Genomic DNA, 20,896 nt, shown 5'->3' with positions numbered 1-20,896 from the left:
TTATTAGTGAACATATTCCATTGTGATAAATGAGGGTTTTTTAAATAGTAATTGAATATAATTATAAAGGCTTTCTAGTAAGCAAAGATTTCCTAAACTTCTTTAAACATTGAGCATGAGCATTCCTTACCCATGAAAGTAGACTGTCATTAGTTCCTCTGAATTGAACCATTCCCTAAACGCTTAGGAAGTTAGGGGGACAAGTCTCAGAAAATTCCTGAATGTTACATGACTCACAATGCACTTCCCTGAGGTTATATAAGAAGAAATAATTGTTGAAAAGAGTGGCTGGACCAGTGAGCTGAGGCCACTCCACCTGTGAGCTGTGCTCTGAACTCCAGGGATACATATTCATGGTGATAGAACTGCCTTTGAGGCACCCCTGCTCCTGTAAGTAACTCCTCATCCACATTCCTGTAAATAACACTAATGTAGTTGCTGGTTTACCAAACTAGACTTAGGTAGAATCGCTTCTTTGGTCTTTAATCATGCCCTATCTGAAGTCACACAAGAATAACAAAAAGGAAAAACACAAAACGGTAGTCACTAATTATGTTTTAATTTTTTAAAAAAATTGCAAAAAAAATTATCAGATTCTTTTTTAAGTTAAAAAAACCCACTTGTTCATCAAAAGAACCACTCACAAGAAAGAAAGACAATGTGGGAAGCACTGTCAGTATACGACAATGTCAAAGGGCTCTTGCTTGAGCATTCAGTTATTCATGGAGTTATCTAGTGTTGTAGAGAGGAAGTGCAAAGAGCAAGCATGTGTTACCTCACAGTTTCTGAGTGCTGATTGTCTCTGGCTTGGTTTTCTCATGGGATGGCGATAGGACATTTGGGAGCTGTGTTCAATTCAGAGCCTTGTCCTCAAGGCTCTCGTCTCTCCCATGTGGCTGTGGGAATCATAAGGTACTTGCTGGCTGCTGGCTGGAAACATCAGTTTCTTATAATGCATCCTTCCCCTTAGGACAGCTTAGAAAATGACAGGAGAAGGGAGTGGGGAGGAAGGAAAGAGGAAAGGAGGGAGGGAAGGGGGAAAGGAGGGAGTAGAGAAATATGAACCACTGTCTTTTTATAGCTCAACATCAGAGGCAATATCTCATCACTTCTGCAGTGTTTTGTTCACCAGAAGTAAATCCTGGATTCTATTCACACTTCTGTGAGAGAAATTTCAAGGTGTGAACCCCAGAAAGTGAGGTAATAGAGGCCATCTTAGAAGGTCATGGAAGCTATCTTGGTAATTGTCTACTGCACTGACAAATTAGTGAAAGACAGATACCATGATAGAAAAATGGACAAGGAATTGAAGGAAGATTTTTAAAAAGAAGATACATCAATCATCTGTAATAATTTGTAGTTTAACTGTATTTCTGGTCCTGATTCACCAGGATGTAACCGAGCACTAGCTATCATGTTTTCCCATAATGATACACTGTATCATTAAACTGTGAGCCAAAATAGTTCCTTCCTTCTTTGAGTTGCTTTTTGGAGGCATGGGCCACAGCAATAAGAAATGTATCTTATAAGATGACAGAGGGAAGGTATGAAGGGAGCTTCTGGAAATAGAGTCAGAGAAAGAAGAATATGAGATCTGAGAAAGGAGAATATGAGATCTAAAAAAAAGAGAGACAAGAGGAAGAATGTTGAGTGATTTATTAGCCATATGTTGAAATTTCAACTATACTGTCACGTTGGCATCATTATGCAAAACATGTATCTTGAGTCCATAGACCTGGGAAACAGCATCCTGGCTGAAGAGTGCCAATCCATTCAGCACCCAGTGCTGTGTACAAAATAAACATAAATAAAGAAAAGAAAACATCTAAGCAATAAATGTATGAGACAGTGTGAAGCCATATAAGGGCCACAAAGAAAGAGTTTAGGAAGAATTTGGTCACTTACACACTTTGGCAGCTTCAGAGAAGCTAAGGTTTGGAGTAGAACTTCATGTCCATGCTATCTTATCCCAGTTTCAAACTTTCAATTCATCTTTAATCATACAAATGAAGAATCTCTTAGAGATGCTACACAGGTGGAATGTGAGTGATGAGAAAGTTTTCTATGCGTGAGGTAGGATGCTCATGCCCTCCAGTTTACTAATTGACACATTTCTGTTCCTCCCTTCATTCCCTGATATAACACTCATCTGGCTTTTTCTGTGCAATTTGAAGACCCTTGGGTTTTTTTTTCTTTTGCTCTTCTTTCTTCTTTCTTATTTTTTCCAGCCTCAGCATTGAGGCATTATGAACAAACACAAGTGAAATATAAACACAGGTTCCTTCCAGTCTGGGCCAGAGCACTGAGCAGATCTTGGGTGGCAGCTCTGTCCCCAACCTCCAAGAACCCAGAGGAAGCAGGGATCTCAGGCGCTCGAACTTGGACAGTGTCTTAGAAACTAGTTCCCAGATCTGAGGCCTGGATCAGACCTCTGCCAGGTCTGCTGTTGTGTGGACCCCGGATTCCACCTGAGACATACTGGAAGGTCCACTCAATCCAGAGCCACAGAGGAACAAATGAACTCAGAGCTTCAGACAACAAATCCTGAGATATTCTAGAGGAGACACTGCACCCAGAACAGCAGACACCTAGCTGGACTACTACCTTGGAGGCACCATATCCTGAGGCATCCTAGAGGTACCACTATAATCAGTACAGCTGGAAAAGATCACAGAGACATCTGGACCCTAGGAGATCAGACACAAGCTAGATAACTAGAAAGACAGGCTTCAGTCAGAGACAGCAAGTACAGGCAGCACTAGAGTTAACCAGATGGCAAAAGGCAAGAGCAAGAACATAAGCAACAGAAACCAAAGTTACATGGCATCATCAGAACCCAGCTCCCCCATCAGAGCAAGCCCTGAACACCCCATCACACCAGAAAAGCAGGAATCAGAATTAAAATCACTTCTCATGATGATGATAGAAGGCTTTAAGAAAGACATAAATAACACTCTCAAAGAACTTAAGGAGAGCACTGATAGACAGATAGAAACCCTTAAAGAAGAAACACAAAAATCCCTTAAGGAATTGCAAGAAAATGCAACCAAACGGGAAAAGGAATTAAACAGAACCATGCAGGATCTAAAAATGGAAGTAGAAACAATAAAGAAATCACAAAGGGACAATACCCTGGAGATAGAAAACCTAAAAAAAAGATCAGGAGTCACAGACACAAGTATCACCAACAGAATACAAGAGATGGAAGAGAGAATCTCATGTGCAGAAGATACCATGGAAAACATTGACACAACTGTCAAAGAAAATGCAAAATACAAAAAGCTACTAACCCAAAATATACAAGAAATCCAAGACACAATGAGAAGGCCAAACCTAAGGATAATAGGTATAGATGAGGGGGAAGACTCCCAACTAAAAGGACCAGTAAATATCCTCAACAAAATTATAGAGGAAAACTTCCCTAACCTAAAGAAAGAGATGTCCATAAATATACAAGAAGCTTACAGAACTCCAAATAGTTTAGACCAGAAAAGAAATACTTCCCGCCATATAATAGTCAAAACATCAAATGTACAAAACAAAGAAAAAATACTAAAAGCAGTAAGGGAAAAAGGCAAAGTAATGTATAAAGGCAGACTTATAAGAATTACACCAGACTTCTCACCAGAGACCATAAAAGCCAGAAGATCCTGGACCGATATCATACAGACCCTAAGAGAACACAAATGCCAATCCAGACTACTATACCCAGCAAAACTGTCAATCATTATTGATGGAGAAACCAAAATATTCCATGACAAATCCAAATTTACAAAGTATCTCAACACAAATCCAGCACTTCAAAGAATAATTGGTGGAAAACTCCAACACAAAGAGGGAAACTATAACCTAGAAAAAGCAAGAAAGTAATCTTCCAAAACCCCCAAAAGAAGATAGTTACACAAACATATCTCCACGGATGTTAGCCCAAAAGCTTGGATTAGCGAAGACTCAGCCCACAGACCACATGAAGCTCATGAAGAAGGAAGACCAAGAGGGGATGCCTCAGTTCTACTTAGAAGAGAAACAAAAATGCTCAAGGGAGCAAATAGGGAAACAAAACATGGAACAGAAACTGAAGGAGGGGCCATCAGGAGACCATTCCACCTGGGTATTCACCCCATGTACAACCACCTAATCTAAACACTGTTGTGGATGGCTGGAAGTGCATAATGTGAGGAACATGATATAGCTGTCTCCTTAGAGGTCAGCCAAAGACTAACACACTCAGAGGACAATGTTCACAATTAACCACTGACATGATCATGGGTTTCCCAATGGAGAACTTAGTGAGAGGACTGAAGGAGCAGAAAGGGTTATTGACCCCAGGTGGAAAGCAACAATACCAAACAACCAGAGCCCCCCAGGGTCTAAACCACCAGCCTGGGAACACATAGGGAGGGACCCAAGACTCCAGAGGTATATGTAGGGGAGGATGGCCTTGTCGGACATAGGTGGGAGAGGAGTTTCTTGGTCCCATAAAAAAAAAATGAACACACAGTGGAGGGGGAATGATGTGAGGGTGGGGAGGGGATAGTGGGGGGGGTAGGTGCGGTCACTGCCTCATAGAAGCATGAGGAGGGGGATGGGATAGGAGGTTTCTGGGTGGTGGGAGGAAGTAGGCTAAGAGGATAAAATCTGAAATGTAAATACTACAACCAATTTTAACAAGCAGGGGGGGAAAAAGTCTTCAGAACCAACATCTTTAAAAAAAAATGTCAGCCCCCTGGGGGTGGGAAATTTTTTTTTTCTTGATACTAAAACTTGTTCTGAGAATTGTATATTGCAGAATACACAGCCTTGGTGTATCTACTCATCAAGCATACTGAGCAGACCTGCCCAAACCTCTGATGTCCTGGAATTCCATCTGGATTCAGTGAAGACACAGCATCAGAGGCTTATCAACTTACTCTTCCCCCCAACCCTCTTCTAAAATCTCAACGCCCTTAATCAGCTTGAAGAAGTTAAAGAAGAGTCAGCGCCCCTATTCCCTGAGCTTGGGGACTAATGTGGTTAATAATGGTCTGTCTTTCTAGGGACAAGTAGTGGTTTTGTTGGAACAGGGGGGATTAGCTGGGACTTATTGCATAGCCATAACCTATTGGTAGAAATATGTATAATTATTATCAAGATGAAGTTATAATTTCTTAAATGGTACAAAATTTACTTTGATCTCAAATTTAAGGTTTTCATTGGTACGAGCCTCTTATTAATATAAAAATGAGATGAATATTGATACGCTCATGGGCATTGTGCCTGTATAACACATTTAGGAATACAAGGCCTAGACCCAACCCTTTTTTAACTTTTTTAACTGATTTGGGGCGGTTAACCTATGAGTTAAGGGACTATAGCAAATTCATATTTTTGAGTTTATTGTTAGGGTGTTTCCCATATTTTATTTAGAAATAGCTGAGAGGAGTGAACAGACAACAGTCCAGGTTACCTTACATGGATAGTTGGTTTTCAAAACATCCATAGAACTGACGCTACAAATATTTATATAATAATGTTCATATTGATTAGAGACCTGTCTGCTCCTGACAGCTTCCTGTCGTGGATTCTAAGAAGAAATTGAGCATCCTTGGAGTTACTCCAGTTGTGTGGTAACAGCCACTAGGCAAGAATTGCCTCTCTCCATCTACAGACAAATTACTGTCCAGAAAAGGACACACATGCAGAATAGTCGACTGATTATATCTGCCTAGACAGAGTAATCAGTCCTTAATAATCCTGCATCACCAAGGTCTGTCAGATGATTCTGGGCCAGAAGGCTGAAGATTTGATGCCCCAACGTTTGGTAGTATAGGGGCTTTTCAGGTGTTCAGAGGTCTCTATAAATTGGCTAAGTTTTAGAAGCTATGCTTTGTGCTTCCCACAATTATAGTTAATTCAGTCATTCTGGATTTCTGATGGGGTTGAAAACTTACAGCTATTTACCATAAGAGAAAAGATTTGAGTGGATGGTCGTCAGCTGACTTTCATCCTAAAGCCAGGTTCAGAACTAAATGTTTTAGTTAGGATAAATGACAGAGGTGCTGGTTAGTCAACAAAATGATGGACTGGGTATTAGGACTATCTTGTACCTCACTGGTACAAATTGGCATAATTATGCTCTAATTGTATTTTGAGAGAAAAGTTTCATTTTAACAGGAAGGGTGATGTGTAGGAGGAGCTAAGGTAGGAGGAGTACTGAGAGGAAGAAAAGGAGTAAGAAGAGGAGGAGGAGAGGAGAAGCTAGGTGATGAAAGAGAGAAAGAGGGGGGAGACAGGGAGGCAGATATTCATGTATCTTCACCAGTCAAAGATAGTTGTTATATCTAGGTTGGTCAGTGGGTTACACCTCTGATTGAACAATTCCAAACTTATAACGCTTATGATTAACATTATTTTAAAAAAATGTATAAATGCAAAAAGGAAAAGGGTGCATGGGATAGGGGTTTTCTAAGGGGGGGGATGGAGAAAGGGGATGGCATCTGAAGTGTAAATAAAATATCTAAAAAAAAAAAAAAAAAAAGAAATATAAACACAGTAGCTCTACTGAGCTCAATCAGGGGCGATAAGTATTTGTAAGCATTCAGCCATAGCATTCAAACATTCTGACGGTTAACAACATACTGGCTAAATATACAAAGAGCAAGTCTTCAATGCAGTCTCCTCTTCCATAGTAAATGTCTTTGCTTAATGGGGTCTCATTTGGTGTTTCACCCATTTGTTTGGTTTGGTTTGGTTTGGTTTGGTTTGGTTTCGTTGTTGTTGTTGTTGTTGTTGTTGTTGTTGTTTTGCTTCCAAATTTGTAGGAAACTCTGTTTTAGAATAGATGCTCTCTGCATGTTTTGTTGTTAAGACTAGAAACTAGTGAGAAGGCTTAAGAAAATGCTTCCCCCACCACATGTCAACTAAGAAAGGCTGTCATGACTACCTACTTTTGTTTAAGATTTGAAATTATTAGTTTTAAATCAGAATTAATATTTAGCATCAGGCAGTTAACCATTCATAGTTTAAAAGTTTCAGGAAACTACTAAGTGGTGAAATAATGTATGCTTTGTCCTCTGTGCTATACATCTAATGTGTGTGTACATCTAATGACTGGGTCTCAGGGTTGGACTCCCATGGTGAAAAGTGGTGGGTCTTTCACAGACCACCCTGTGCTAATGCCTTGTTTTTTGTAATGTGTTCAATTCCCACACATGGGTGTCATTTTTTAAATGAGTTGTGAGGTTTTCATCGTATGCATTTATTTACTCTGTATGTATGTGCATATGTTATGTGCATGTGTGAGTATGCAAGCTATGGCTTGCATACAGAAGTCAAAGAACAACTTGAGAAAGTCAATTCTCTTCTGCCATGTTGGCTTTGAGGGATTGAACACTGTGCCTTTTTCACTGAGACATCTTTGCCAGCCCCATGGGTGTTATTTTTTGAAGCCAGCTTCATTGATTAGTAGATGTTGTGGAGCCACAGAGGCATATCTTTGAAGTATTCAGTTGGATGGGTCTTTTCTAGCAATTTCCATTTTTTATCAAGAGAAAAATCGAAGCTATTTTCAATGCAAAAGCAAACTCTGAACAGCACCCACTAGAATTAGTAAAGCAACATTTCATCAGAAAATCACCTGCAAAATTTAGAGCACAATTTACAATTACTAATTGGTGTGTTAAATGGATGCATTCAGAAAGTAGCGAGGGGATGAGTCAATACTTCCAAAAGAACCTTAATTTCAGGATTTCCTGAGTGAGTGCTCCAAATTACCAGCCTACCTCCCCATTAGTGCCCGGGTTAGAGAAGTCAGCTCACCCGGACGTTTGTTGTGTGCATAATTTCAAAATGAATAAATACTACTTTGGAAATCACTCTGGTTCATTTTGCCAAAAACAACTCCCTTTCTGGGCACCCAGCCACTAGATATTCACCCTACTTTCTTTGTGACTGTGAAACCCTGAAACATTGTTTGCAGATCTATCAAAGGACTCATTGAGTCAGAGGATGATCAGGGAGAATGTGTCAGTCGTTAAAATGTAGAAAGGTGAGATTGAAATAGCAAAAATGTGCAGCTCTTATCTCCGTACGGTGCAAGTAGCTTTTCCGCTCTTCCAACTAAGGGTGGTATCCTATAACGGCTCAGTGCTCTGCCGTGGGGAGCACTCCTCTTCTTACCATCTCTCAGTTGTCTGTGAATGTGTTTGTAAAGCAGCTGCTGTCCATTTTCAGCTTGTACCCACCCACTGGGCCAACTCATCTGTACACAGACCTTGAACTTGAGCTAGTGGGTGTAGTTTGTACAACTACAGTGAGTGGCACTGGGTGGGGGTGGGGGGCTCTAACCTTGTTCTGATTTTATCCTAAATGTTCTATTGCCATCTTATGATGGGAGGTCCAACAGATTGCAGTTTGTAACAGAAAGTTCTGAACACTGCTTGGTACACTACAGTTAAATACCCAGTGGTGCCCTGGGAATTAGTGAAGGAATGTCAGTATCTGTGAGGATGGTTCTCTAGAACAGGATCAGCCTAGATTGAGATTCGTCTCTGGAGTGTGTCAGAGGGGCTAGTGTTTCTCCTTTTACATTCTGACACAGTTTGAATACAAAAATTTCCTTCTAAAGCTTCATATGCTAAAGGCAAGGTCCCTAATGCAATATGTTCAAAGATGGTGCTTTGGGATGTTTATGGAGTCATGGGGGTTCTGACTTCATCAATGGACTCATCTTTGATTGGTTCTTAACTGAATGGTGCCATTGGGAGGAGGTAGAAACCGTTAGATGGAACTTAACTGGAGGAAGAAGGTCACGAGGCATACCTTGGGGACACATCTTTGCCTTGACCCCAGCTGGGATTCTCCTAGTATATACCTCACCAATCAGCTCCTCAAAAATTTACTGCTTTGGAGATATAGCCTAGTTGGGTCCCCAGACACAAGGACCCGCGTACAGCAGTGCTCACTTGGAAGCTCAGAGAAGCATAGACAAGTAGATGCCTGGGCTCACAGGCCAGCCAATTTAGCATACTCGACCAGTAAAAGATCATCTCTCAAAACAAGGTAGAAGGCACTTGAGAAACAACAGCTGAGGTCCAGTGAGCAACACAAACACACACACACACACACACACACACACTTGAATTGTCTCAGAGATCTTAGGACTATTTCTTTCCCAATCTCCAGTGTTTCTTCTTCTGACCTACTGAGGTCTGTGCTGTGTCCCTCCTGCCTCCTGCCTGCTCAGCGTGATGCTGATATGGCAAAGCCTATGATTTGTGGCTGCCTGGACCTGTTTGGACTATATTATGACAGAGCAGGATCAACATAGCCCCAAGGAGAGTCTGTAAATGAGTTTTCATCTTGCATGAACATGAAGTTTTCTGATCTTTATCCTAATTGAAATGGAAAAGCATCCATTTTATAGACCAATGACTCTGCCCAGTGGATCTGAGGCCCCATTTGCTGGCCTTTGCTGGAACACCATGATTGGCATAGCAACCATAAAGGGAGCTAGGACTCAGTAGGGTTGGTGATATATGAAGTCATCACCCTGGATCTATACACTTTCTGTAGAGACAAAACTGCCAACTTACACATATCTATGGATCAACACCCCTGTGCTTTCTTGAACACCAGTCTGCCCTTAGATGCCCTTGGCACCTGAGAATTCAATCTGACATTCCTTGTTATAAAAAGTTTTCTCTGTAGGCCAAAGGAGCACTGTAGGGCTATTGCAAGTGTGAAGTGTGTTAATTCCAATGATGCCCTGAGGAACTGAGATGTGACAGGAGCAGGTTACCAGCTGCAGCTGGTATCGAGCCAGAACTCCCTTATCAGGTTCCTACTCTCCCTGACCCTTCTCCAGCAAGGGGCCATAAGGACAAGGCTTTGTGTCTTTCAGACTCTGCAGCTAATCATTTTTCAGAATGTCTGTGTCTGCTTTGTCCCTTTGTTCAACATGTGACCGCACTGCTGAAACAGTTGGAGGTCACTTTGGAGAACTCTCACAGGATCAGTTTGGATGCATCTACCACTGATGCCAAAGTGCCTGAGAATTAGCTCATGCTTGTGTCAGGGGCGGTAGGAACAGCAGGAGGAGGAGCAGAAGCAGCAGGAGAAGCAGAAGGAGCAGGAGCAGCAGGAGAAACAGAAGAAGCAAGAGAACAGGAGAAGCAGGAGCAGCAGGAACAGAAGGAGTAGCAGAAACAGCAGAAGCAGCAGGAGCAGAAGGAGAAGCAGGAGCAGAAGGAGAAGCAGGAGCAGAAAGAGCAGCAGGAGCAGCAGGAGCAGCAGGAGCAGCAGGAGCAGCAGGAGCAGCAGGAGCAGCAGGAGCAGCAGGAGCAGCAGGAGCAGCAGGAGAAACAGGAGCAGCAGGAGAAACAGGAGTAGCAGGGTGATTTTACAAGGATGCTTTTTGCTTTCTTCTTCTTAAATCATGGGCCCTAAACAGAACCTCAGCTGACTTTTTGTCAACAAACCATAGCAAGGCCCACCCAGTGTTTCATTTTGGTAAATAAAAATTTATTTTGGCATAGCTCTCCTTGTTCATTCTTTCTCTTCCTTCTCTTTCCATCTATCTGCTAGGACATTGGCTTACCATTTCTGCCAAGCTTGTTTTTTGTTTGTTTTGAGACATGGTTCTATAAAACCCAGGCTTTGGACTCACTATGTAGGTGAGGATGACCTTTAACCCCTGACTCTACCTCCCAAGTGCAGGGACTGGAGGCATGGATCACCATTGCTGGTTTATGGAGTTCTAGGGGATGGAACCCAAGGTTTCATGCATGCTTGGCAGGTATTCTACCCATGGAGCTACATCCTCCATACACTCCTGATACTAATTGTGTTCCTCTAGATCACCAGACTATCACAACAGGGATAAATGGAGAAGGTTTTTATGAAAGAAATTGTATGTGAGCAAAGAATTATAGAGGAGTCCAGGAGAGTGGGGGAAGGTGTCAAATTGGACGGCAAATGTGAACCCAGGTAAAGGAGACCAAGGAAAGGCTGGGTAACACCTCACCAGCCTGACAAGCTATCCAAGAAGGCTCCACTGGCTGGCAGATGTCTTGATTTCATAATCTTAATTTGGTCAGAAAAGGAGATTTCTGTGTCTAAGAAGTATGGTTTCAGACTGCCTCTCCTACCCCATAAGTACACACACTCTAGCGGTGCACTAGGAACTGTGGAGTGAGTGTCTTTGAGGGCAGGGGATGGGTTTCTGGACGTGAAGCAGTGGCTTTCAGAGCTGTATCTGGACCTTGTCCCTTATGTTCTCCATCGCCTCCCACTGTGGTGCATGCAAGGAACAAGTTCATGGCTGCCAGTGGGTTCGATGCAATTTCAATCAACTTTTGAAGTTCTCTCTCTCCCTCTCCCTCTCCCTCTCCCTCTCCCTCTCCCTCTCCCTCTCCCTCTCCCTCTCCCTCTCCCTCTCCCTCTCCCTCTCCCTCTCCCTCTCCCTCTCCCTCTCCCTCTCCCTCTCCCTCTCCCTCTCCCTCTCCCTCTCCTTCTCCCTCTCCCTCTCCCTCTCTCTCTACCTCTCCTTTTCCCTCTGTCTCTCCCTCTCCCTCTCCATCTGTTTCTCTCTCTCCCTCTCCCTCTGTCTCTGTCGTCTCTGTCATGGTCTTTCTGTTTCTCTCTGTGTCTCTGTCTCCATCTCTCTCTCTCTTTTCTTACACAATTAACACGTTAGGATTGAAGAAATGGCTCAGTGGTTAAAAGCATATGTCACTCTTACAGAGAACCCAAATTTAATTTCCAACATCAACATGAGGCAGCCCACAAGCACTTATAACTCTAGTTCCAGGGTATCCAATACCCTCTTCTAGCCAACTTGGGCACCTGCACTCATGAGCATAGACAAATAAAAAAGGATTTTTAAACCCCCCCCAAAAAAACAACAACCAAACAAGAGAATTTGACACGCTGATCTTAAAATGTTTACTGTATTATGAAATACTTAGATTCCTATAACAATTTGGTAAAAAAACAAAGTTGGAAGGCAGGGATGACCCAGGCTGTCAGAGATCACTGTTATTATAAAGCTAGAACATCGCATGTAAGTATAAAGTGGTTAGGTCAGCTTGCCAGCCTGCAGCACAGATGCAGACCCATGCTTATTATGTCTTGGCTTTTTACAAAAAGCACAAGGCTTGGTTAAGGGACAGAACATCCTTCTTTCAACAAATCCATTGGGACACCTACATACTAGCACACAAAAGCTTTGGCCCTCTCCTCACATTATCCATCAAAGGAACTCAAATGGGTCATAGATGAAAGTCAAACCTAGGAAATGTTTGGACGAAAACATGAGACCATCTTTGTAAACATGGGTTGGCAAAGATTTTTTTTTAAGACATAAAAATTATGAACTACAGGAAAACAGTTGGGTAAATTAGATTTTATTCAAAGCTGAAGATGTTTGCTTTTGAATTACATTGGTATGACAAAGTGTAAAGTCCTCCAGGATGGAAACTAGGAGGAATGTTTGCATAACCTCTATGGGTAGCATTAAAAGAGGCTGGCTGTAGTAGCACATGATGGTAAGATATGCCGAAGACCCAAACACAGGTCGATCACGAGACTGTCAAAGAGCTCATGCAAATTAGATGGGAGAAGATGTGTTGTCTATGCTTTTAATGGAGAAAGATTTTAATAAGATACTTCACCAAAGAAGATACACAGGTGCCAAATAACAGGACCATCTGTGCCCAGATGAGTAACCAGGAAAATGCTGTATTATCCATTGAAATGACCACACACATCTGAACATTCTCTCATTCAGATGGGCGCAGCATTGGGTGGTACAAGGACTTGATAGGGTGAAATACCATACCTTGTTGAGGAAAGTAAAATGCCACAATGACTCTGGAAAACAATTTCTCCAAAAGTTAAAGGTAGAGATGCTGTGGGGTCAGGGGAGCGTCCTCCAATTTCTATATTTCCTTAAAGAAGAAAAGAAAAAAGATTCACACATAAACTTGTAAACTAGCGTTTGTGGTAGCTTTATTTGTAATAGTTCCAAATTAGAAACAACCTGGATTTCTGATATCTATAGGGTCACATGACAGAATTACTACTGCACAACTGGTGGGAGAAACTACTGCTGAGCCCAGCCACACAGACCAACCTCAAAGGGCTTTATTCTAAGTGAGTGGGGCTAGAAAGAAATGACCTAGTAAGCCTATGAAATGCTGGAAAAGGAAGTAAGGCAGCAGGGAACCTTTTCAAAGAGGTAGATAGAGTCTGGGTATCCTGGGGTGGTGGGAGTTAAATAGCTTCATCTAACTTAGTTACCTAAACTCATGGAACTTAGCTGAACATGGTCAGCACAAGTCTATCATCCCAATTACTCAGAAAAATGGAGGCAGGAGGATTACGAGTTCAAGCCCTCTAACTGGGTTGCAGAGTGAGTTCAAGAACAGCCTGAGTCAAGTCTCAAAATAAAAAAGCAGAAATATGCTTTGGGATGCAGCTTTGTGTCAGCCTGTGCTTAGCATATGGAGAGCCTTAGGTCCAATCTTCTGGCACTGCCAGGGGAAAAAGATAAAACTCACTGAGTTTTACATGTATAATTGCTGACTTATATTGCCTATGAATCAAAGGAGCTGGTTTTTTAAAAAGCAAGAGAAAGTAAAACAACTTCAGGGACATGAAATGAAACTTGGAATGAGATTAATAAAAATTGACCCTTAGTTAATGGTCCACACATTCAGTTCTCAGGGCTTCTAATAGCTACCTTGAAAATGGAACTCCAGTCATTTGCAAAGTTTATTGTTCTTGATCCCAAGACACCCACTACCTCTGTGCAAGACTCAGTAGAGACGAGACGCTTACTGATCCTCATATTGTTAAAGGCCAATGGTAGAAGTGACTTTTGGAGACAGTCTTTGAAATACTCTGTAAGCATTTCTCTACTTTCTGAACTGTTTTAGCCTAATTAGGTTTGGAGACACAGAGTGTATGCAGCCCCCAAGATTTTCTTCTAAGCACAGTGCTTAAGTACAATGAGCTCAAGGTTATATGTTTTTTAGCATAAAGAGAGATGTGCTACTCGAAGTTACTGATGACAGTGGGTAGCTAGAGGCAGAAATGTTCTATTTAGGAATATAAACCACGCTAACTAAGGAAGTGACTATGAATATTTTCAGTGGTAAAGTGCTTGCGATGCAAACATGAGGACCAGAGTTTGATCTCCAACATGTTATCATGTGCTTGTAATCCTAGGTAGAGAAATAGATATAAATATATCTTTAGGGATTCCTGGCTTGCCAGCCTAGACTACTCAGTGAACTCCAAGCCAATGAGAGAACCCCATCTCAACAACAAGATGGTAGCACCTGATGAGTGACACTTGAGATTGTCTCTGTCCTCCTCAGACATGCATTTACAAACATGTGCCTGCCCCTCCACACACACGCACATATTCCATCTCCAAAGAACTCTAAGAAAACTCTACTCTTCTGTTTTTGCCTTTCAGCATCCTTCTCCCATTATATTTTCAACAAAGGAAGCATAAAAGAGTTAATGGCTTTTTGCTGTCATCTTCTCTGCAGCCTTTTGGAGACCAAGGAACTTCAATTAAATGTACACTTTTTGGAGGACCCAATGTTTTAAGCACTGAGATATGCCAACACAACTCTCTTAAAGATGGTGATAATTTTAAAAGTCAATAATTCACAACTTAAAGTGTGTCAATAATTTATCAAACTGGCTTGTGTGTCTATGACTGTATGTTTACCCTCATTTCAATGTATGTTAACTGTCTTATCTGCATTTGACATCTTTTTTGAGCATAATACTTTGAATAAATGACCTGTTTGCTTCCCCCCAAAATCATATGGGCTTGGTACCACTTCACTGGACCAGTATGAGCTGGGGAAATGACTAAATTGGGACAGTGCTTGTTATACAAGGATGAGGATCTGAATTTAGAGACCCAGCATCTAAATAAAAAGGTGGGTAATAGGCATGGTGATGTACACTTGTAATTCTAGCCCCAGGAGACAGAGACAGCAAGACCCTCAGGGCTTTCGGGCTAACCTGATTGAATCGGTGAATTCCAGGTTCAACAGAGACATTTACATCTGGCCTCCAAGAGGATTTGAATGGCTTGATACACCTGTGTACACTTGAACAGAAATACACACACATACACACACACACAAGCACACATACATAGACAGACACAAAATGAGGCATGATTTTTGTCTGCCAGAAACACTGCCTTTATTTCAATTACCCTCTTTTACAGTATTGTGACAATAAAATTAATAATATATAGTAAATAATACTCAGGCGAGGACAATAAAATAGAGATGTTTATGACTTTCCAAAGATCACAGGGGGTACAAAGCGAGTTAAAAGAAGTCTGTGTTCTTCTAGTAGTTTTTGGAGCAATCATGTGAGCAGCTGGCTATCAGTCATATGTAACTGACAGCCATGGCAGATTCACATGGACCAACTCAATGTCACATTCATGCTGGCTTGAGGTACATTATAGAATCATGAATGTATGGGACTTGTATGTTTTTATTGCCATTCAAGAGTGGACATCTACCTTGGATTTGATCTTAACAAGTACGGTTGTTGTGCTCCAGGGCAAAGATGTTTAAAATTCATGTCTCAGGGACTAAAGAAATAACTCAAAGGTTAAAAGCAGTAACTGACCTTGCAGAGGACCTGAGTTTGTTTTCCGGCACCCACAATAGCCTCTAACTCCACCTCCAGGGGACCCAACACTATCTTCACAGCTTCACACACATCCATGTAAAGTTGATTTGTTGGGGAATTGAGCACCTATGATAAGGGCATGCTTCCTAAGGGTCAATGATGACGAGGTGAGCAAAGAGCCACTCTGAGGATGGGCTCTACTTTACCAAGAAGGGACACACTGTTAGATCTCTGGTGAAGTACTTCCCTAGCAGGTTGATCAGGCTGCTGATTGGCTACATGCCAATGTTTACAATCAATCATTATTTTGTTCCAGTTGTACATTGTATGTGTGTGATCTTATGACAGATTGAGAGGGAAATAGTGCCATGTCTTCAAGATCCATATTGAGTCCACAGAGTGGTGTTTCCTATTTCCACATAGATTAGTAAGTTCCATCCTCATTTCCACAGCTCACTAGATAGGCCCGATTTCTTTGCTTTGGACAGAGTCCAGGGGACTCTTCGGACATTCAGCACAAGGGTTAGCCGCAATGGACTTGCTCTCAAAGGGCTCTGAGAAGTTAATCTGATCACAGGCACTCCCTTGATTTGCATGTTATTGACTTGAGTTGCTTACCTGTGTTCACCTGATAACAGGATCATCCAGGCAGCCTTCTGTAGCCAGCCAAATCCGTTAGTCCCTGAGGTCAGCTGGAAGCCAACAGTTTCTGCCAGGATTCTGGAAATGAATTGCCTTGATTCTTCCCAAATGGCAGGACCACTGTGACCAACAAAGACCAAGGAAGCCAAACCCAGCTGCCAGAGGCAACACAGAAACCATGGGAACTCATTTCTCTCTATTCTGGCCAGTACTTGTCCACAATTGGATATATATTTCTCTGTCTCACAGCATGTCCCCCACACAGCTCCCCTGAGCTGAGCATGGGTCACCAGACTCTTTTTTTGCTCAGATATTTGGTTCTGCTGATGACAGCTTGCCATGTTCTAAGCTCAATGCCACAGGTTAGGTGGGTCCTAATGTGATCCTGGTTTCTCTGGTCCATGGGGTGTCCACGTATGAGGATCAGATTGATAGCAATGTCTTTTGCATCCCCAGCCTCTGTCAAAGTGTTTCTCAATAGAACAAAGAGCCCAAGCATAGTTTGGGGTCCTGTGTTTAGCTGTCAAACACTTGACCTTGGATGCTGCATGCTGGATCTTTTAAGATGTGTTCCAACTACAAGTCACCAGGCAAAGCTTATCTCAGAAGAAGGTCATCTAGTTTCCAGGTGTGCTAGGATCTCTGGGGTCGGGCCTTCACTGTCTTCCTGGGCTCCTCTTATCTTAGGGCAGTGCACTTTTTAAAATTATTTTTTGATTTTTGTACTGGTATTTATCATGTGTTGAGCATATCCCCAGCTCCTCAATCTCCAATGGTCTTCCTTCTCTCACTTGCCCTCCTCTTATCAATATGCTCTGTTCCTGTAGACAATTTCACATCTACTCATTTAATCTGTGTGCATATAGTTTATGTAGCTATATAAATCTGGGATCCATAAATGAGAAAGAACATACAATATTTGTGTGAGGCTGGCTTGATTCACTTAACATGATTATCTCCAATTATCTTTTGCCTGCAAGTGACAAAGCTTCATTCTTCTTTATGTCTGAATAGAATTCCATTGTGCCCACACACTGCTTTTCCTTATTCATCCCTCTGATGCTTGGCACCTAGTTTGGTTCTATAATTTAGATGTTGTGAATAGTGTTGCAGTAAACACAGATGTGCAAGTGTCTCTATAGTATATAAACGTGGTGTCCTTCATAAGTACCCCGGGGAGGTACAGCTGGGTCATTTCAATCACCTATTTCCCTTTTGTTGTTATTTTTTCTCCTTCCTTCCTTCCTTCCTTCCTTCCTTCCTTCCTTCCTTCCTTCCTTCCTGTCTGCCTTCCTCTCTTTCTTTTTTCTTTCTCTCTCTTTCTTTCTTTCTTTCTTTCTTTCTTTCTTTCTTTCTTCTTCTTTCTTTCTTGAAACTTCCATAATGGTTTCCACAGAGGATGGAGTAATTATATTCTCAATAGCAGGTATGAGGTCCCTTAGTCTATATTTATACTAGAACATATTTTTTTCTTAGTGGCTTATATGTCTTTTTGTTATTGTAGCAGTTTGTGTGTGTGTGTGTGTGTGTGTGTGTGTGTGTGTGTGTGTGTTGGTTAGTTATTGGTTTGGTTTGGTTTTTGAGACAGAGTCTGGCTTTGGAGTCCATGTTGGCTTTGAAGTTGTGACTCCCTTGCCTCAGCCTTCCAAGTGCTGGGATGACAGGTCTGTACCATTGCATAAGACTGAATACACCCTCTTACCCTGTGTCTTACACTATATCTCCTCATTTCAGTGTGTCCCATGGTCCTGAATAAAAGCAGCAGTAAAGACTCAGCAGAAGCAAGAGGGGGGACCTCAGGTTTCTTCACTCAGCAGGAGCAGAAAAGGGAGAAAGCTGTGAGGGTGTCTCTACTCAAGAGCAATGCAGCAGAAACCATGGGGTCTGTCCACTCAGAAGATGTGACAGAGGGGGAAGCTTGGGGTCCTAACACTGAGGACAGCAGTCTGCAAGCCTCCTTTCTGGCTCTCTACTCACCCCTCTAATCCCTGAGACATCTGTCCACACGGCACCAGGAAAGCCAGGATGCCTCCATCTCCCTCAAGCTCCTTGCCCTGCTGGGTGTGCAGTAACAGACTCAAGTTCCCCAGTTGGCTCCTTGCAATGTTTTACCACTCTCTTCCTCAAGCTTTACTTTAAATGAGTCCTTGCTTCCTAGTCCTTCTCACAGGTTTTCAGATAACAAAAAGGGAAAGGCCTATAAAAATCTTCTGCTTTTCTTTGGGCTCCACAGAGCTCTCCACGGGAGAAGACAACAAACACAAACAAGTAAGAATGAAAGCCAAGCCAAGAAGGACATGCTCTGTCTTTGTGTTGGGGCATGGATCCATTTCAGTTGAATAAAAGAGGCCCCTGTGTTCCCAACACCACATCTTTGTGTTCAGGCAGCAGGCTCCCACCGAAGAATATGTCTGAGATTACCCTTCCTGATACGACACCGATGCTTTCAATAACCACATCTTCTGTTCAAATCCGGAGCACATTAGAAACCCATTTACTTTATTCAAAAAGATAGTGTAGCATCTTCAGACCTGAGCCTTCAGTTAATACTGGCATTCATACACGAGTGAGCATTTCAGCTTAAGCTTTCTCGGTTGTCAGCACAGAGTTATGAACATATTGAACTGTGATTTTTACTCTTTAACCTGGGGGCCCTTCAGCTTCCTAAAGGGGAAAAATTCAGATGATCGTGTCTGATTACAAGAGACCGAATTGGTGAGAGAAGGTTAGATGGGGGAAACAGCAGGGAGCAAGAATAAAGAAAATAACAAAAGCCAGGTGAGATAATTAAAACCTTCTTAATCTCCTCATACTGAGGAATGGTGTCAGCCCATTTCTTTCTCCTTTTTTTAAAACAGTGTGAGCCTGCATTTCTACTTCATTTCAAACTGCTCTTCCCATTAGCGCTCCTTCTGCAGATGCGAATCAGTGGGATAAATTAAGTTTTGCTCAAGGCATTTAGTATAGTAATAATCTGCCTCTCAGAAGAGGGGAAAAAACATAGCAAAGAACCTCCACCCTTCAATGCCAGGTGTGGGTTGAAACAAAGCTGTGAGGGAAAAAAGTCCCTGCCGAAGCTGCCTGTTGCAACCAAGGCCTGGTGTTGCCATGAAGCCTATTTTGGAAAGCAAAAGGGGAAGTCACTGTAGAAGGTCATCTGAGTATAAACAAGAAGTGAAAGTAGCTTCTTACAAACTTATATTTAGGGCTGGGGAAGTAGTTCAGTTATCAGAGTGCTTGTCTACTATGCCAAAACCATGGGTTTGATTTCAAGCACCTGATAAATCAGGCATAGAACTACATACCGGTAATTCCAGAACAAGGTAGGTAGAGGCAGGAGGATCAAAAGTTGAAGGTCATCCTCAGCTGTATAGCAAGTTTGAGGTCAACCTGAGGTACGTGAGACCCTGTCTCAGAAAATGAAAACAACAAAACGCCTTCTGTGTATGTGCAATGGAAGAATATAGCATAGTCACTAAGAAACTTACACAGTGATGTCCCCAGAGAAATCAGGTCAGTCTTGTAACACAGTAAGCAATATAACACAATGAAAGAAGCACCATGAAGAACCTACTAAGCACAACACCAGCTACAGCCTGATTGTCTCTACTGGCAACAAAATGACAGAGCCTGTCAGTGTACTCATTTCTCTCTAGGTGTGTTAGTCAGCTTTCTGCCTGTAACAAAATGTCCAGAATCCTTCTGCCTGTAACAAAACGTCCAGAATGGCTGACTTTAAAAAGAGACAATTCTTGTCTCAGTGTTGGAACTTTCACAGAAAGGTCAGATAAGAGCACATTCATAGTCTGTATTATAAGACACTCTTTTACTCCATATTGAAGAAAAGAGCACGTACATGTCATTACTAGCTTAGCGAGTGCACACTGCTAATGGTTTGTTTGTTCTGATGCTCAGATGCCCATGAAGAAATACAAGGCTGATAGCAGCTGAAACTAAATCAAGATAGGAGAGATGACTCTGTAGATAAAGGTGTTTGCTGCCAAGCCTGGCAACTGTAGTTTAATCCCTAGAACCCTACGGCAGAAAGAAAGAACTGACTCTTGCAACTTGTCTTTTGACCTCCACATGTGTGTCAAGGCAACATAAACACACACACACACACAGACAGACACACACAGTGGAGAAAAAGACTAAGAAAAGGAAGAGAGGTTAATTAAATTCAGCCTTTTAAGACATGTCTGTAGATGTCTATCTACAGAATGAGGGGAAAGTGTAAGGGAGAATGATAAAAGGCACAGATGTTACAAGTCTTAGAAACATGGCTCACACCAGAGCAGAAGGGAAAACCTGAGATCCAGAATGATGGACAGCCCTTGTCCCTACCTTCTCCCTTATAATCTGTCTGCTGGAATTGAAATGAAAGACAGTCGTTTAAAAAGAATCCACTTTACATCTTCATTGCCCACAAAGACCCATGTGTGCAAGATGCAGTAATTTACTGTCTTCTCAGATTGAAGTGGGAGCTCAACATTCCTGTTACAGCTTCATGACCAGTTGGCCTATTGTTCTATGAACCATGAAGAAGCAAGACATCAGAAGCACATGGGAGAGGAACTCATTCCCATCACACAGGGAACAG

The sequence above is a fragment of the Arvicanthis niloticus genome, chromosome 18, assembly GCF_011762505.2.
Source record: "Arvicanthis niloticus isolate mArvNil1 chromosome 18, mArvNil1.pat.X, whole genome shotgun sequence".
NCBI lineage: Eukaryota > Metazoa > Chordata > Mammalia > Rodentia > Muridae > Arvicanthis > Arvicanthis niloticus.
Note: the sequence above shows the minus strand (reverse complement) of the source record.